This window comes from Pholcus phalangioides, unplaced genomic scaffold (assembly GCF_987345545.1).
Source record: "Pholcus phalangioides strain wild (caught in Gottingen) unplaced genomic scaffold, Ppha-v1.0 ptg000028l_1, whole genome shotgun sequence".
Classification (NCBI taxonomy): Eukaryota; Metazoa; Arthropoda; class Arachnida; order Araneae; family Pholcidae; genus Pholcus; species Pholcus phalangioides.
In genome coordinates this window covers 1,016,477-1,036,425 of record NW_028301618.1, presented here as the reverse complement: position 1 = coordinate 1,036,425, position 19,949 = coordinate 1,016,477, and the positions used below count along the sequence as shown (strand labels likewise).

Sequence of the window (19,949 nt, the reverse complement as noted above, 5' to 3'; positions counted from 1 at the left end):
TTCATACGTAGCATATTATTGCATCTGATTATATAACGTTAACCTCCGTTAAACGACAAGGTTCCGCGGAATCTTCGATGCTGTTACAACCGAGTTTGACTGTACTGTTTGAGCAACTAGACAAGTTTTTCGATTGCCTCTTGGCTCCTTCGCTTTCAATGTCACTTAATATTCATGATTCCCCCCCTCCCCACTCAAATAGAATAGCGTGGGATTTCTCATGTCTGGGACCCCCTTTTCTTCTCTTCAATTTTTTTACATACAGGGTGGTCATAAAATAACTTTGAGTGATTGAGTGAATGCCCATATTAATGATCAAGTGAGTGGCAGTAGTATGAGTAAGTGTGAGTGATTGACTATATGAATGGTAAAGTGAGTGACTGTATGAGTGACCAATTGGCGTATTTCACGGCATTTCCATCGTCATGACCATGGCATATTTCCAGACCAGTTAAGTGACCACGGCATATTTGCAGATCACTTAAATGACAAACGACGCATTTACAAATCAATTAAGATACCTTTGGCACTGTTCTAGATCACTCAAGTGGCTCGCGGCACATTCCTATCCCACATAAGTGACCCACAGCGCGTTTCTAGATCATTTAAGTGATCCGCGACATATTCCCAGACCACTCAAGTGACCCGCAACACACTCTCAGACCACTTCACATTTACAGATAACTCAAGTGACCTGAGGCACTGTTTCAGATCACTTGAATGGCCCGCGGCACATTCCTAAATCACTTGAATGGCCCGCGGCACATTCCTAAATCACTTATGTGGCCCGCGACATGTTTTCAAAGTAGCGAAGTGGCCCGCACTCTTTAAAAGATCGAGCACCCTTGACCTAGGGTAAGTCCATTCCGCAGTAGGGGTTGCCATCCGTACGTCCCGCTCTACTTCTACATAAAATCTCGTCATACACACTCATACAAAAATAAACCAAATTAGAGTAAAACCTCTCTTTTGCGGAGACTTTCAGGACAAAAAAAAAAAAAAAATTGTCCGCAAAAGAGGGGTGACCGTTTCAGGGAGGGGGAGGGGCTCCTGTTTTAATTGTATCATATAATATTAACTGAAATGGTTGTTTATTTGAGTATGAATGAAATTCTGACAATATGAGATGCGATTCTTTTGGAAGATCTGATCAACCGTAGTTTGGTGTGGGTTTTGCTGTGTATTCCAACCCCTACAAAATGTATTTTAAATTCTTTGCGATCACGGACGTAATGTTGCGTCCAAACGCCAGCAGAATAAATTCAATCAAGCTGAGTGTTTCTTCAACCCCCCCTTTTTTTCCTCATTGCGAAGGTTTATTGTAACCCTATGAAACAAAGTTGTGTGCGTTTCTCCCCCCCACATGTTCTCCCACCATCATCATCGTAATATCTCAACGAGATAACGATGCTGGCGGTTCTCCTCAGTTTCCCCCCCCCCATCGTTCTACACGGCATTCTCCCCCCCCCTCCCCCGATCATATAATGTACCTTTCTCAGAAGTAATTCTTCTATCATATACTGTACATAAAAGTGAGAAAGAGAACAAGTAAAAACACAAACTACAAAACTAGTTTGTAGGTGAGGGCGAAAAAGCAAGGCACTGTACTAATATTCTCTTATACAATCATCTCTGTACTGTTCTTTCCCCCCATTTCTTTTTTTTCCTTTCTTCCTTTTTTTTAACGTGGTACAAGGCTACCACATTTATCGCCTATGCGTCTAATACAGGTCATTCAAATTCATCGCCAACACGCGAAGGGGTTAAGTTGAAAAGACTAAATCCAATGAGTTTCTGTCATTGCGTTTAGGGAAAAATGTATTCAACAATTTCGCTTACAAGCTATTGGCAAGAAATTCGGATGATCTCCATTTGACGATTCGGCGATAAATATGGTAGCCTTGTCCTTCCGTAACCACACGTTAGAAAAAGGAAAAGAAGGAGAAGAAAAAATAGATTTCTCTTTTTATCCTCACCCTACCTGCTCTCTTTCACTCTTTTATATATATATATATATATATATATAGACCTATCAGAGGTGCCAAACATTTACCAACTTCAAGCCAAAATTTCATTCAAAAATAGCCAAGTGCAAAAAAGTTGATCAAATATGTAAACTTCCGCTGCCATCTGGTGAGTATGATTCGAACCGAAACTGCAACTATTGGCGTTCGAACAGGGTTTTAGTCCAATGAAAGGAATGATGGAAATGGTGTCCGTGACCGTATCTGAGGGTGACCATTAAACAGGGGTTCGAAATACATTATTTAAATAGACTTTTTGCGGGGATGTTTTTATTTGGCCGTAAAAACACGGAGATGACCGTTAAGAGGATTTTGATTGTACAGCATCTGTTCCATTTTCATTTTTCGATTCACCCTTGCAGTTATGCGTGTTCCACGTTTCTTTTCTTGGCGCCTTGAAGTTTTCACGGAATCGTCGACTGGCAGAAAAAAAATGCAACAAGAAAGAGAGAGAGAGAGCAATAAATGTGCCAAGTCACGTGAATTTATTGCCTATAGTCAGGAAATAAATGTCATACGAGTTGGAATCAGTGACGTCATTCGACCATTAAAAAAATGGCGATGATTCTCGCGCAAAGGACACTATTCTTGTGAAAAATTACGAGACTATTCTTCTTGGGAGAATCTCTCAAACATGTGAATGAAACTAAATGCAGAGAAACGGCTGGTATATTGCCCGCAATCAGCTTTCTCGTATCAAGGGCGGGATTTACTTTGGTTACAGCCTGGAATCACTAATCACAAACCTGACCACTAGTCAGGTTGTTAAGTCTCAGAGTGAGGTGGTAGGGGGAAAGCCCGGATCTGGGAGGGATGGCTCCTCCCAAGAACCGAATAATGTAAGAGAAATTTGTGTGTCCCGTGAAATACGGGATGATCCAATGCACTTGCATAATAATTTACTTTTCCAACACATCACCTCAGCTCCATTTGCCTTTGAAGATGTCTGCTCCCGTTCCATTTCACTATGAAAATGCCTGCCTCCGCTCCATTTGACTTTGAAAATGCCTGCTCCCGCTCCATTTGACTTTGAAAATGCCTGCTCCCGCTCCATTTGACTGAAGATGCCCGCTCCCGCTCCATTTGACTGAAGATGCCTGCTCCCGCTCCATTTGACTGAAGATGCCTGCTCCCGCTCCATTTCACTTTGAAAATGCCTGCTTCCGCTCCATTTCACTTTGAAGATCCCTGCCCCCGCTCCATTTGAATCTGAAAATGCCTGCCTCCGCTCCATTTGCCTTTGAAGATGTCTGCTCCCGCTCCATTTCACTTTGAAAATGCCTGCTTCCGCTCCATTTCACTTTGAAGATCCCTGCCCCCGCTCCATTTGAATCTGAAAATGCCTGCCTCCGCTCCATTTGACGCTGGAAATGCCTGCCTCCACTCCGTTTGAGTTTGAAGATGCCTGCCACGATCATTCATTTGACCACGGCTTCATTCGCAGCTGAAGATTCCCGCCTTCGCGTGGCCACGTATCCAGAGGTGGAGGAGGCGATATTTTGGGAAAATTTGTCCCGGAACAATACGGGACGATCCAAGGAACTTGCGCAATTCGTCCCTTCCGACACATCGCTCTGGATCTGCGTCTGGTAGGGGGTGGGGCAGGAGACACGCAGTGCACCTCGATTAAAATTAAAACGAACGGTAACCTGTAGCATGATAAACGCCGGTGCACACGAATTGGTACGAAACGTACTCCGTCGACGTGCGAATTCTCCACAACCCTCAGGTTCGGGACCCGATTCTACCAGGAACTCTCTCGGAACCGAAAGCGAAAGTGCGTACCCATCTGCAAAGGATTAACGTTCTTTTCAACGACTTATTACGTACGCGCGTAAACAAAGACTTGTAGCTTCTATCCGAGACCGGCCTTAAGGGCACCTGCGCTTGTGCAAACAATCGCGGTTGCCAAAGGGCTTTTACCTCTCAACATTCAATCATTATGCAAATATTGTTCTAAGAATAATACGGGGGAACGACAGGAATTTGTGTTGTTGCTGTCGTCGCTGTAAACACCGGGAGAATTTCCGCCCTGGAACTCTGTTGTAATATTGGTGCGCAATGTTCAAGCTTTAGGAGAGGGCGGGCCACTACGATGGTATGAAAAGGGGGATCGCGGGACATTCAGGTGATCCGTGAATATGACGCGGGTCACCTAAGTGATTTGGAACCGTGAACTTACGTTCTTGAACTCAAGTGATCTTAGTGTGTGTGTGCCCGCGGGCCATTTTTTGAGTGCTCTCGAACTGTGCCAGGAGTAACTTAAGTGGTTTGAAACTGCACCGCTAGAAGCTTAAGCACTCTGGAACTGTGCCGCAGGCCACTCAAGTGATCTGTAAATGTGCCGTGGGTCGCTTGAATTATCTGTAAATGTGCTGCGGTCATTTGCATTATCTGTAAATGTGCTGCGGTCATTTGCATTATCTGTAAATGTGCTGCGGTCACTTGCATTATCTGTACATATGCTCCGAGTCACTTAAGGCTCGTGGAAATGTGGTATGGGCCACCTTAAGTGATGTAAAGCTGTACTCGTAATATCATAGCCCTTAGGCCGAGATCTTTGACGTGCTCCCAGACCAGACTTTACACGGTTCGTTCTACAATGAATTTATAGCTGAAAGAGCTAAAAAATGATGAGATTTTGTGCCGGGCTCCAGGCTGTAGCCATGTCGGTCCCAACTTTGGGGTGAGGGGGGGGGGATGCGTAATAATCGATTGCAGGGGGTTCTTGACGTTTTTCAACAACACGACGGGACCACAACTAGATGCCTGGTCAGCCGGCGCAAGCATGCATTTTTGCGACCCTTTTTCAATGGCCGAAGGGAATTCCAAGGCTGAAATTCGCGCCACCTCTGGAATGGTGCCCGGGGGCTACACTGCTTCCACCGGTAGTTGCGGCCCCGAAACACGATCGCTTTCGCGACACTCATCGGTCTATTTTTAATTTTAAAATATTCTCATTAAAAATATACCTGACTAGTTTATAATACCCTGTGCTGCCCGGGTTTTCTACGATTGCTGAGCGGATTGAAAAAGTGACAAACCATTATAAAGGCATGCACATGTCTGAAACGCATTGTTAGGGAAACCACGGTAACCAAAGTAAACATTCCGGAAGTGATTGTTGAAGCCCAGGAACTATTGTTGCCCGACGGTTTTACGCTCATTTCGGGCATTTACCCTGCTCTGAGAAATTTTTAAAGTAGCCTATCGTTCAAGTCGGGCCCTGTTTGGCGTGTATGCAAAATTTGGCGACGATAGATCTAAAATTGTCGATTTGTATAGTGATCACACACACGCGCAGACACAGACAGAAAGCCAATTTTATAGATTAAGAAAATTTTTAGTTTTCGAAATTAGGCCTAAGAGCCACGGGAGGGGTCTGAAGTTATCGAGAGTTTTCACTATAAAAATAATATTAATAATATTAATATAATAATTATAATTCTGAAATTATTTTTGTCATAAATTCTGGAAATTTTCATTATTTTTGGAATTATGTCTTTAATTAATTCTGGGAATTATTCCTCTCACGACAAGTAGGCCCATGGCACATTCCCAAATCACTTAACTGACCCGCGGCGCAGTTCTAGTATACTAAGCGGTCCGTGGCACATTAAGAGATCACTCAAGTTACCCGCGGCACATTCCCAGACAACTTAAGCGGTCCGCGGGATATTCAAGGACCATTTGAGTGACGCGCGGCACATTCCTAGAGAGCACTGAAATGGCCCGCAACACATTTTTAGAGCACTTAAGCGGCTTTGTCATCAAAACCCAGCAAATTCGAAACACCCCACCCCTCATCCCCATCGATGCTGACGTAAGGGGTCATTCAAGTATTACGTCAGCATCGAGGGGGAGAGGGGGTTTCGGATCTGCTGACTTTTGATGACAAGGGGGGGTGGGTTTGAAGGTTGCTTACGTCATCAATCACCCTTTTTGCAGATGTGAGACCATATATTCTAAGCTGCTGACGGGGGGGGGGGGTCAGTGTTTTGCTGACTTTTGCTGACAAGGGGGAGAGGTCAAAAATGGCTAAAAATCTGCTTACGTAATACTTGAATGGCCCCTAATTCTTGAATGACAATTTAGGCTGGTTCGGGAATGCACAGTTGTTACGTCAATGACCCACTCTTTCGCATTGGAAGCACCGCTCTGACGTGGTTTGAAGCAAATGAGAAAGCGTGGTTCTTCCCCTTTGAATCTTTGCTAATTGTTGTTTTTACGTCCCGGAAATTTCAGTCAATATCCCTTGGTGTACCCTACAGTCGGTCAATTTGGAGCACATTCGTCCTTAATTGGTCAAGGCGTCGTCTTCCGGTTGATTAGTTTCCACCGCCTTGACCAACGGTACCGCCTGTCACAGTTTCTCCAAAAGCCATCCGTCCTAATCCCCAATTCAAGCCAACTGGATCACACGGTGATTGATGGTTTCGATTCGGAAATGAACACAGGATATGGGATGACACGCGCGTGTCCAAATTTCCTGTTATTTTGCAAATCGGCGGTTCGGCAGCAGACAAAAGCGCTCTTGCTCGCGATGGCAACGGTTTGTGTTAAGTTTAGGGTCAGTGTTTTTTTTCTATTGTCTCGAGCTGACCTTGATCTGATTGTGTCGGGGGTACATACAAATGGATGGATGGTTTGACGTGTTCCGCATCGGAGGGTTCCTCCAGCCCGCCATTGTCTCTCGAAATCACTTGGATCTCTGCAATAAACGGTAGTGTTTTGTCGCCGTTTGGCTTCCAAAACGTCTTCAGATCTTGTCTCGAAGATCTTCAAAATAATTAATTTTTTTTATGGAACTCTTCAGTGGAAAATCCCCCCCCCCTCCATCAATTATACAGTACTAGCAAAAATACCCGGCGCTGCCCCGGTTTTCCTTCAGTTGCTGGGAGTATTGAAAAAGTGACAAACCATTATAAAGGAATAAACTGCTATAATGACAGCATCAAAGAAGTGACAAACCATTGTAAAGGCATGCGCATGTCTGAAACGCATTGTTAGGGAACCACGACAACTGAAGTAAACATTCCGAAAGTGATTGTTGGGGCCCGGGAGCCATTGCTGCCCGACTGTTTTCCCGCCCATTTCGGGAATTTGCCCTGCTCTGACGAATTTTTAAAGTAGCCTACGGTTCAATCCCGGTCCCGTTTGGTGTATGTGTAAAATTCGGGGACGATCGGTCTAAAATTGTAGATTTGTATAAAGAGCAAACATACATGCTTTCACATCTATATACAACGTATATAAAATTGATTTTCTGTGTGTGTGTTCTCTATACAAATCCACAATTTTAGGTCGATCGTCGCCAAATTTTGCATGTATACCAAATGGGACCCGACTTGAACGATAGGCTACTTTGAAATTTCGTCAGAGCAGGGCAAATGCCCCAAATGTGCAAAGAAATGTCGGCAACAATGGTTTTTTAGCCTCAACAATCACTTTCGGAACGTTTACTTTGGTTACCGTGGTTCCCTAGCAATGAGTTTCAGACATGTTTTATGCCTCAACAATGGTTTGCAAGACACGGTTTGCATGTCCCTCAAAGAAAGAGGAAAATATCACGTATTCCAAAAAGCCTCATTAAAGAAAACCCGGGCAGCGCCGGGTATTATAGCTAGTTTATATATAAGAAGATACAGGGTGCATAGCAAACAGGCATTTCACTGGTGAACCGTTGATCTTAGAATCTCAGAGGTTTACTTGCAACTAGGAAAAGTATCCAAATAACGTGAAGTACTCAGATATGTCATTCATTTTGCAAGGGGTTGTATAGTTATTAAAATAAAATAAAAAATTAACGTTTTATACGGTCCCCCCCCCCCCCGTATGTGTGCCTCAAAACCAATTAGAAAGTTCTTACTCTGTCTCTCTTGAAGGAAATTTTCAGAAAAAAGCAACTAAATGCGGAAAACCCGTTTTTCCCGCATTTATATAACGCTGTTACCCCCCCCCCCCCCCACAAATTCCCTCCGTTTTTCGAATTCGAGTATCTCAGTGAATATCGCATTGAGAAACGTGGAATTTATTTCGTTGGCATCAGGAGAAACAGGGCAACAACTTTCTAATAGGGTTTCAAATGCACACGGGGGCTGTGTAAAAAGTTACCGGTAATTTTTTTTTTTTAATTTTAATAACTATACACACCCTTCCAAGGGGGAGATAGACTTGGAAGTCTGGGGGGTGCACGATGATTACGATGTCAATTCATATATACATCAGATCTGTCCATCCCACTTTTTGCTCCCCCCACGTATCTCCGCCCATGCCGTGAAACATGAAGGACATATCTATATTCCCTCCTCTCTTCTTTCCCGAAGTCGTCATTGGTTACGTGGGTTGGTTCAAGATGGCTGACGGAGGAGCTTACAGTAGTCTTAGCGGATGGTCGGAGTTTTTTAATGGAGGTCGGAGTCACCCACCATTATTCCGCAACAAAGATGGGGACTCTTTCGACGGGGATCTTCGTCCTACTTTTGTCCCTCATGGGGAAAAAAAAGGTCACCATGCAGCAAAGGGGCCGTTCAAGTATTACGTAAGCAAATTTTTAGCCATTTTTGATCCCCCCCCCCCTTGTGAGCAAAACTCTGATCCCCTCCTCCCCCCTTGTGAGCAAAATTTCGAATTCAGCTCTGCCCCTCTGACTCCTAACGCATATTGGTGGGATCAAAGACGTACACGGGGGAGGGGGAGGGGTTGCATAGGTGTCTCGTGCCCTCACCCCCACTTTATATGTTATTTATAATCAATTTCTGTTAATTTCAATGTTATTTGAAGGCTATGAACTCAAAATTTCTCTTTCATAAATTCATTGCCACCCACCCTCTAACCCATATAATGATAAATCGCATAAAGACCCCGTGGCCCGCGGACCAAATATAGCCCCGGGGGGTTATCTGATGCGGCCTGCCCTTCTCAAACCTAATTTTGTAAAAATGAACGAACTAAGGGGCACATTTACAGATCGCTCAAGTGTCCCGTGGTGCAATTCCAGAGCATTTAAGCGGCCCGTGGCACATTTTCAGATCACTTAAACGACCCGGGACAGTTCCAGAACACTTAAGCGATCCGTGACACATTTAGAAATCCCTTGAGTGACATGGACGTGGTTTTAGAGCACTTAAATCGCCCCAGTGCGGTTCTACATACTCAAGTTACCCGCGGCACATTCTCAGATTATTTAAGTGATCCGCGGAATATAATTGCGGATCACTTGAGTGATGCGTGGCGCAGTTCCAGAGCACTTAAGCGGCCCGGACACATTTCCAGATCACTTGGATCCGCGAAACATTTGGAGATTACCAAAGTGGCTCTGTAGGGCACTTATCAATAGGGGGGGGGGGGTGTGTTACTTCAAGTTCCCACAAACTATCGAAAGGTTTTTCTCGTTTTTGGCGCACCGAGTAAGATGGCATTAAAAATATTTCATATTTTCATGAAGGGGGTGGTTGATGACGCAAGCATTATCCAAACCCCCCCTTCCCCTTGTCATCAAAAGTCAGCAAATCTGAACCCCCCCCCCATCGATGCTGACGTAATACTTGAATGACCCCTAATAATCATTAAAGCGTCCCCTCCCCCAATCTTGCACATGTAAACGGGGCTTCTGAGTGCCACACGTTTATTTGGAAACTTTTTCTAATTAGAAGCATACCCCTCTAAGATCACCAGTAAAATGCCACCCCACCCCCTGTTTGCTAAGCACTCTGTATAAAAAAATAACATGTCCTAGCTGACTGACTGAGTCATCATCGCCGAGCCAAAAATCTCGCTGAAGCTATAAATATGAAATTTGGTCCGAAGTTTTATTCCATGACGAAGAAACTAAGAAGGGGGGTTTTTTGGAAATTCGACCCCCCCCCTCAAGGGGGTCATAAGGTGGGTTCAATAGTGGGAGGGTTATTATATGAAGCAATCATCACCACTGAGCCGTGATGTGAAGCTTAATGAAGCTTAAGGTGAATCCTTCAAGTTCTGGGACGGAAATCGGACCACTTAGTGTGCTGGAACCGTGTCGCGGGTCGCTTAAGCGACCTATGTGAATGTGCCACGGGCAGCTCAAATGCTCTGGAATCGTGCCACGGGTCACTGAAGCGATCTGTAAATGTGCCGCTTAGTTCATTTTTTGCAAAATCAAGTCTGAGGTGGAAAGCAACATTAAATAACGCCCGGAAGCCACATTTGGCCCGCGGGGCCATGGGTTCAGCATAAATGGCTTAGAGGGTGGGTCGCCATTAATTTCTTATCCTTAGCCTTCAAATAGCATTGAAATTACTGATTATAATGACATACAAAGGTGTTTTGATCGTCTTGGGTGGGGGGGGGGGTGATCACAACAACCTTACGCCCCCCCCCCTCTCCCCCACCCGCGTACGTTTCTGGTCCACGTGCTAGGGTAGAGCTGGCGGAATTATGATGACGTGTGGGTGGGGGGGGAGAAGTCAAAAATTAATAAAAATCTGCTTACGTAATACTTGAACGACCCCTAACTTAAACCGGGTTTTCCTAGGAGTAGAAGCGCAGTTTGATCTAATTGGCCCTTGCGCCAATAAACCCAAAATCCAATCCAATCCTAGGAGTAGAATCTTTGCTGCGTGTGCAGGGTAAAAACGCTGATTGGGTTAAAACCCTGAAATTCAGTTGTTTTTTTTTTTTTTTGACCAATCAGCGTTTTCACGTTGCACGCACCGTAGAAACCCGCTCCTACGAAAACCCAGCATTAGTTATCTAGGGGTTTTTTTTCCCCTTGGCCATTCCGTAGGAGGAAAATACCTATTTAGGTTCTAGTATTTGTTTTTCTGGTCCTGTGTACCAGTAGTCACGTGTTCGGGGGTGCCGGGAGAGTTGCTGCTTTATAACCCCCACTGACGGGCGCTCCGTCTCGGAATCCCCGGTCCTCCCCCAGCACGATCCAACCCCCCACGGGTAGAGGGCTTACATCCCGGAAGGGACAGAGCCCGGGTCATATCTGGTCTGACAGTAGTCATGTGTATATCATTGAAATCACGTGAAAATACGGGACGTATGGTGATCCAGATAATGGTTAAAATTAATTGTGCTTGTTGATGAAGTATCTAGTTTGAAATTTTTTTTACTGTTGGCGGCCCTGCTTATGAGCATGTCATACAATCCTTTACCATCTTCGACCTGCTGCTCGCGAGCACCATGGTGCTCCCGGAAGCACGACCAATCGCATGAAGCGAGCGAGCACTTGATCGATTAAAATCATTCAGTGAAAATTACATCCGAGGATTAAAGGTATGCAGATTCCAGGCACGGTCGTGTGAAATTAGCCTTAGAGGGGGAGGGGGGGGGTTGCTCTTCGCTTGGTGATCGATACGGGTGGCGCTCGCGACCCCAAGAAAGGTTAGAGACCCCTCGCTTTAAACTTTAGTTCAAAACCTGCGACGTCACTAGTTGGAAATGTATTGCGAAAATAACAAAAGATTTTTCATTCATAGAATATTTTGGCACAATCGTGTCCAGCGTTGAGAAGATTGAATGATTTCGCCCCATTCACACATGTATAGTAGCCACTACATAATTTTAGAGTTTTTAAACATTAAAGTCGACGCTCGATTTTACGAACCCCCCAATTTACGAACCGCACGTTCCTGTATGGTCCCAAACAACAAAGTTATCCCTTTAAACGCCTTTCCCATTCACGCAACTAATTTTCCCATGTCTTTTCGTATTCGTAAAAACGAGCGCGTCGACTGTACACCGTATTTATTTCTGCCTTAGCCGTCAGCACGTCCGCAAATTGAACACCCCCCCCGCCCTCTTCACGATCAAAGGACGTAATATTGCGTTCAAACACCATTGGAATAGATTCAATCCAGCTGACTGTTTCTTTGACCTCTTTTTTTTCCCTCATCGTGAAGGGTTATTGAAACCATATGAAACGAAGTTGTGTGTGTGTCCCGTTCTCCCACCACCATCGTGATATCTCAACGAGATAACGAACAACTGAGATAACGATGGTAGCGGTTCTCCTCACCTCTTTCTCTACGGCATTCCGCTCCGACAGACCAGACACGACCCAGGCTCTGTCCCTCCCGGGATATAAGCCTTTTACCCGAGTGGGCTGAGTCGTGCTGGGGAGAGTCAGGGGTGCCGGGCCGAGGCGCCTACCCGGAGAGTGCCCGGAAGGCGCCCCCTCCCGGCACGCCCAACTCTCAGTCCAAGACCCCAGCTGTAAGCGCAAGGTCTGGTCTTTAGGGTGTTCTGCGATTTACGGCAGCATCCCCCTCCACCCAGGCAGCCATACACCCACCGGGAGGGGCCCACAAACCCGAGCGACAGCCCGGGGCGCCCCCACCCAAACCCCGAGACCAGACACCCAAAATTTCCCGGTTGTTTTATTGCATGAATATTAGTATATACAAAATCATCTATTTACATGTTACTTTTAGCCGCCCACACGACATATGCCCCCCCCCCATGGGGCGCGGCGTCGATACTGAGTGTCCCTTGTCAGTCCTCGGGGTCTGATGATTCCTCCTCTGTTGAAGGCGCTCTGCAATGCCTTGCTCTCCTTGACCGAGATGGCTTTCCATCCGGGATGAACTTCTTTTCATCTCTGATGATCTGCTCCATCAATTTGCCGATTCTTTCCCTGCGGTCATTTCTTTTGAGTAGCTCGGTTCTCCAGAGAGAACCATGCGCCCACCTGCTGATTATGTTGTTGCCCTCCGTGACGACGTAGGCTGCCGCAATTCCATCTTTTGTCTTTGAGCCGTCCGTGTACATTGCGGTCGGAGTTAGCTGCTGGTCATGATGTAAGCTTATCTGCCCGTCCTGCACCTCTGTGGCTGGGTGAGCAGGCCATCCAACCTCTCTCTGTTCTATTTGCGCAGGCCCTATGTGCTCGTCGTTGGCTGAGATGGACCGGTTGAGTCTCGTCAGCAATGCCACCTTTGCTTCAAACTCGATCCAGAGCCCGAGGGGTGGGGGGGGGGGCTAGTCCTGTTATCACCTGTAGGGCGTTTGTCGGTGCCGTACAGTACGCCTTGGTGATGTACAGGAGAAAGCCTCTCTGGACCGAGTCTAGTTTTCTCTTCACTGCCATAGTGAGCTTTGACCCCCCACACGGGGGTGCCGTATGCGAGCATCCTCTGTATCCGGCATTCCCCTCCCACACTCATTTAATGTGTATCTTTCTCACAGAGCAAATCCTTCTATTATACACTGTACATAGAAGCGAGAAAGAGGAAAAAGTAAAAAAAAAACCAGAAACTACAAAACAAGCTTGTAGGTGAGGGCGAAAAGAAGGTACTAATACTCTCTTATCCATTTATCTCTCTGTATTAGTCCCCCTCACCCTTATTTCTTTCTTTCTTTTTAACGTGGAACAAGGCTACCACATTTATCGCCCATGCGTCTAATACAGATCATTCAAATATTTATCGCCAACAGCTTCTACGCGAAAGGTACGATTCTCGCATTTATTATTATTGGTTGTTTTTTTTTTCGGTTCGCAAATTATTTCTCCTCTGTACTTATTTTTCACCGGTCCGCAAATTACTTCAACTATAGTTGAACTCGGTTGTAACGACACCTTGGTCATAACGTCAATAATTGGCGGTTCCTACTAATTTGCATAGAGAATATTGTTAACGAACTTTGCTTATAACGTTAATGAAAACGCACGCAACGACCTTAGATGTAACGACACATTTTTTTTTTTTTGTCGCTATTCCATATTATTTATCGCAATTATGGTGATAATGCAACACGAATACGGAACATTTCGTAATAACATTGAGGTAATTTGCTGGTCTGCAAATTAATTCTATTATTAATACATTTTTTTTTCTGTTTATTGATTTTCGGTCGGAAAATTACTTCGACTGTATTTATTGTTCGTCCTATTTATTTATTTCTTGCCAGTCCGCAAATTTTACTACGTATTGTACTTATTTTTTCCTCCTGTATATTTTTTGCGAGTCCGCAAATTATTTTTCGTATTTATGTTATTTTTGCCGTTCCTCGAGGTATTTCCTCCTATCTGTATGTCTTGTCAGTCCGCAAATTATTTATCCTATTTTTTTTTCTTTTTTGCCGTTCTCTCTCTCTGAATTATTCCTCTATTCATTCTTTTTTTGCTGGTCCGAAAAACTATTTCTCCTATTCGTGTACCTTTTTGCCGTTGCTCGAGTTACATTATTTCTCTTTTATGTATTTTTTGTCTGTCCGCAAATTATTTTTGCTATTTGTCCATTTTTTGACAGTCCCCCCCCAAATTATTTATATTTGTGCATTTTTTGTCAGTCTGCAAATTATTTCTCTTATTTGTGCATTTTTTATCAGTCCGCAAATTATCTTTCCTACTTACGTATTTTTTATCGGTCCGCGAATTATTTCTCTTATTTATGCATTTTTTGGCGGTCCGCAAATTATTTCTTCTACTTACGTATTTTTATCGGTCCACCAACTATTTCTCTTATTTGTGAATTTTTTTGTCAGTTCGCAAATTATTTCTCCTACCTATGAATTTTTTATCGGACCACGAATTATTTCTCATATTTTTGTCAATACCAAATATGATTACTCCTATGTAAGTATTTTTGTGAGTCCGCAAATAAATTATTTCTCCTTTTTATGACTTTTTTGTTGATGATGGCATGGCGGTTCGTTTCAAATGATTATTACGTGAGCTGACTGGGGCGGGAAGGTAAAAATGGGACAAAATTCTGCTCGTTATAATACTTGAATGGCTCCCTTACCAAAAAGATTGATAAAATTCGTAGCGTCGAGCCAGCATTTCTCAAGCTATAGTCCGCGGTACATCCATACGCACGCACGTCTACGAATAATTACATTCTTTGCAGTATTAAGTGAATTTTTTTTTCCCCTCTCATGTGAATGAACAAGAAATCACGTGATTAACGGAATCGTTCCCGTTCGGTTTTTTTTCCATGAGTGAGTGAGTGACGCATTCTTTTTGTTCGGTTCGCGCGTTTCGGTACAACGCGCCAAAAAATCATTGCACACACACACACACACACAAAAACTAATAACAAATAAAACACAACAGACATTTCGAGGTTATGTTGTTCTCGTTTGGGTGTTAAGAACATTGTATTATTCCTTTGAAGAAGAAGAAGAAGAACCTGACGCCTCATTAAACTTGTAGGTCTTTGCGTGTTCAACTCGTTAAAGAAAAATCACCCGAAGAGTTTTCTTGTTGTTGATGTCCCACGGCAATAAACAACATGGTGGACTCCATCCTCTTTCACATAAAAAAATAAATAAATAAATAAAATGAAGCGAAACTTTCCTACGAAATCGTTCGAAATTAGGGCAAAGATGTTTCACCTTGGAAATGAACTCTCAGATGGGAAACATCCTTCCCCAAAAGATGCGCGCCGTAATAGGAGAGGGCGGTGATAGTGATTATATAGGAACTGCCATCGAGACGAGTGTGGGCCCGTGACATTGCCGGAGCTCCTGTCCATTTTGTGAGCGACATCTGGACGTCTACAGTACAACCACTCCCAGACTTACGAACGATATTTGGTCGTTTCGATGGATCCCAGAATCGCCCTGGCGACTTGTTCTACCCATCTTCGTCCTCAATTACGGTCAAGCTCGCCAGTTAATTAATCGCCAATTCTTTGGCGCAGCATAACCTTGATGGTGCTTGCACCAATAAAAAAAACAAAAACAAAACTACAATCCAATCCGAAGGTGCATGTGCACCCTCGAATGGTTGATAGTACGTATCGCAGCAAATGAGTCGGAAAAATATGATATTTTCTTTTGGTGAAGTGCTGTTGTGCACTCTTTAAACACCCTCCACAGGCTTTGATCGCGCATTCTGTGACCTAAAATGCTTGCTTATAGAAATCTCATATCACCTCTTAACGTTTGTCCCATGAATTTAGAATCTTAGATGTTTTTCATCTTGTACAACGTCCCGTATATACGGGATTACGTTGAACTTGGAAGAAATCATCAACGTGTCCCGGTTAAAATCCGTTTCCTTGGGAAAGGGTGAAATTTTTGGATTTTTCCGGAATTAGTTGGCGACGGTTTTCTTATCTCTCGAGTCAGACAATAAGCGTTATTTAAAGTAAATAATGGCGAGGAGGAATAAATTTTCACTTCCACAGAGAAAGAGCCACCATTTTAAAGGATTACAAGGGATTACTACGACCCCTTATCCTCATCATCCGACCATAATCTATTTGTTTTTGTAACTTGTAATCCCATCATCTGCTTAAAGCAGCGAACCGTAATTTCTTAAGAGAAAATACCGCGTATATTTTCTTTACTTTATTGTTTCCTTCGATAGGCTACGACGAGCACCGTTATCGAAGTGCTCGTTGCAGCACCTCGAGCGATTTCATTCTGATCCCATTTTTACGGGACTTGTAAATGACCAGTAAAAGTCGTTAAAACAAATCAGGTTTAATGATTCCAGTCTATTTTTTTTTTGTTTTTTCCAGGTTTCTTTTTCCCGGTGTCACTTGACGAGAATCTTGGATGGTTCCGGATGTACTTATTTCGCATTATTGAAAGCATCAGAGCATACAGCCTTGAAGCATATTGTCATTTTGCCGTGTTTGGTTATGATTGAATACACAGGATCCAGGGATTACAAGAATACCTTTGCTGAAAGGGAAGAAGAGAAACTTTCTAATAATCCCTCTGATGGTGAACAAGCTGGAACCATTGCCATCTTCTTTTTTTTGGAAATTGGCGGGAAAACAGTGGCGTCAGCGTTCTTCTGAATTGTCGCGGGAAGAAACAACTGGTTGCTGAATGCTTGTACGTACACACGGTGTATAGAATTATAAATGCAGTCCTGAGGGACATCGTGGGAGCATATGGCGTCCAGGAGTCCGATGGTATCGGTCCTTGATGAGAAAATGGGCATAAGAGAATTTTGGCTCTTGGCGGTAAAGAATTTGGTCCGTGGCAGAACCAAACTGATGGTGGTTGAGGCTTTTTTGTGGAAAAATTCATGGAAAATTTCCACTCTAAATCGATGAATACTTTAGTGGTGAAAGCCAAAGCATTGAGGTTGCCAAAACCTCTATCGGTGGCTTTGACAATCTCATATCATAAGCTTATGCTCAGACGTAGAATATATTTTTGCCAGTATCCGTTCTGACACTTAGAATCTCCATCTATTTTCAGCTCTGTTGTACCTATTTATCTACCTCTCAAGATACCTGCACCGCCTGTCAAGTGTACCTATTTTATCTACCTCTCCCAACCAAGAGGAAGAATCTCCTTTTACCTCCCAGCCAAGAGCCAAAATCTCAATCTCTCTCTTCCAATCAAAAGCTAGAATCTCCACTCTCTCCCAGTCAAGACGAGTCATAATCCCCCCGTCTCTCTTCCTACCAACAGCCAGAATCTCCATATTTCTTTCGGCCGCCGCTATTCCAATCTCTGTAGCAGCCTAAATATAAAACTGCTATCTATTTTCCAGTAATAGCCAGAATTCACTGACCAAAGTTCATTCAGTTGCGTTTTCCAACCATAGAGCTAAAATTTCTATCTATCTTCCAGCCATGACCAGAAATCTTCGTCAACAACTGAATACCAAAAACCCATCATGTCAATGTCATCAAGTAATCAAGTCACGTCATTCTACCCGAGAAACAATGTCATCAGTATTTCACGACAAGATAAGCAGATTTCAGCTGAAAATCCAACATCTCTCAAGAATCCCTATTTCTCTTCCAAGCGAAGTCCCATAATCTCCTCCCCTTTTCCAGTCAAGAGTCGAAATTCCCTATCTCTGTTCCAACCAAGAGTCAAAATCCCTCCCTTTTTGTTGCAGCTAAGATCAAAATCTCCGATCTCTGTTCCAGCCAAGAGTTAGATTCTCCACTCCTCTTCCAGTCAAGAGTCCAAATCCCCCTTTCTCTGTTCCGTCCAAGAGTCAAAAATCTCCCACCTCTGTTCTGACCAAGAGCTAGAATCTCCCAGTCTTCTTCCAGTCAAGAGTCAAAAATCTACCATTTCTGTTCTAGCCAAGAGTCAAAATATCCCATCTCTGTTCCAGCAAGAGCTAGAATCTCTACTACTCTTCTAGCCAAGTCATAATCATCCTCCTTGTTTCAGCCCTATAGAGCTAGAATCTCGATCTCTCTTTTCCAGCCACAAAACAGAATCTTTCCCTCGTCCAGTCATGCGTCAGAGTCTCAATCTCTTCCAGCCATGAACCAGAGTTTGAATCTCTCTTCCAGCCAAGAACGTGAATCCTCGCCAGCCTAACTATCAAATGCCAAAGTCATGAACACTATCACAATGGCATCTATATTTCACGTCACGATAAGAAGACGTCTCTCCTTGTATGAGGGCATCTGTTGAGACGTCTCAAGAAGGCATCCCAAGATACGGAGACATCTCTCCTGTATCATTTCTCTCGGGGAGTCCGACTGCTTCGAATCGATGACAGCATGAACCGTGATGGACATCATTTCCCTTGGCTCCTGCACGTACGTCTGCCTCCGGATATGTAATCGGAAAACTTACAACTCTATCCATCCATCAACATCTCATCCTATCCATGTAGCGTCGGTTCCAGATCCGAAACAGTTTCATAAGCTTCGAATCGAGAGTTCATTGTTTCCCTGAGTAACTGCAGTATATTCCTCCATTTCCAGTGTCTTCTCCACCCTGTATATCTACTAGCCGTCAGAATAGTCGCTAGCACGAACTCCAAAAAATTGTAGTGATATGCAATCTTCCTCCGGTGAACATTTTTTCCCGGTGCTTGTGGCCCCAGTGTCCCCCTACCCCACCCTCAAATAAGTGATTTCTGATAAAATCCCGATCTCTCTCTCTTCCAGTCAAGAGCGTGAATCTCACTCTTCCAGCCAAGAGCGAGAATCTCAATCTCTCTCTACTAGCCATGAGCTAGAATCTCCATTCCTCGTCCAACCAAGAGCAAGACACTACCAGTAAAGAGATAGAATCTCTGTCCCTCTTCCTGCCAAGAGCCAGAGTATCAATCTTTCTTCCAGCCAAGAACCAGAGTTTCAATCTTTTCTTCAGCCAAGAGCGAGAATCTCAATCTCACTCTTCTAGCAAAGAGCGAGAATCTCAATCCATCTGCCAGCCAAGAGCAAGATCCTCAATCTCGCTTCGAACCAAGAGTAAGAATCTCAGTCTCTCTCTTCCAACCAATAGAAAGAGCCACAATCCTCACACCAACCTAACTATCAAACGCCAAAGTCATGAACATTATCACAATGACATCCACATTTCACGTCAAATCAGTGGTTTCTGATCCGCGAAAAAAAGGAATAAAAACATTGTTATTATATATTTTACCTCATTATATTTTCCAATTATAGTCATATGTTGAATTTTGTCATTAATTCCCCGATAATTATTATTATTATTGTTTGACTGTACGATTCGAAAAACCCTTTTCTATTTCTGTACATATGTACATAAATACGAACGCTTACATATTAGGTATACACTCGTTTTCTTTTTATTTGTATTATTGCATTAAGACTATGGAAAATAAAAACTATTTTATTATGGCTCTTTTCTTCGTCTGTGTTCGGGTCATTTTCGCTGCCATTTCGGTTTTAGTTCAGACCTTAGGGGCCATTCAAGTATTACGTAAGCAGATTTTCAGCCATTTTTGACCCCCTCCGCCCCTTGTCAGCGAAACACTGACCCCCCCCCCCTCCCCCATCAGCAAAATTTCGTCAGCAGCTTAGAATATTTCATATCTTCAAAAGGGGGTGGTTGATGCCGTAAGCATACTTCAAAACCCCTCTCCCCTCCTTGTCATCAAAAGTCAGCAAATCCGAACCCCCTCCCACCCTCGATGCTGACGTAATACTTGAATGACCCCTTAGGGCACATGACGTACTCACTTGAAACGTCATTTACCGTAGTCCCCTATACAGGGTCGTGTCCGAAAAATTCACAGCCGTA

The 19,949-nt window shown here is 43.9% G+C and overlaps 1 protein-coding gene across 1 annotated transcript in view; it reads left to right on the top strand.

Moving 5' to 3' along the window:
- Positions 1-19,545, top strand: part of LOC149067705 (uncharacterized) — a 57,614-nt gene extending 38,069 nt beyond the window's left edge. The window contains exon 2 of the mRNA XM_089252157.1: positions 16,484-19,545. The gene's annotated coding sequence lies outside the window, so the exon portion shown is untranslated. The remainder of the gene's footprint in view (positions 1-16,483) is intronic.
- Positions 19,546-19,949: the final 404 nt, after the last annotated feature.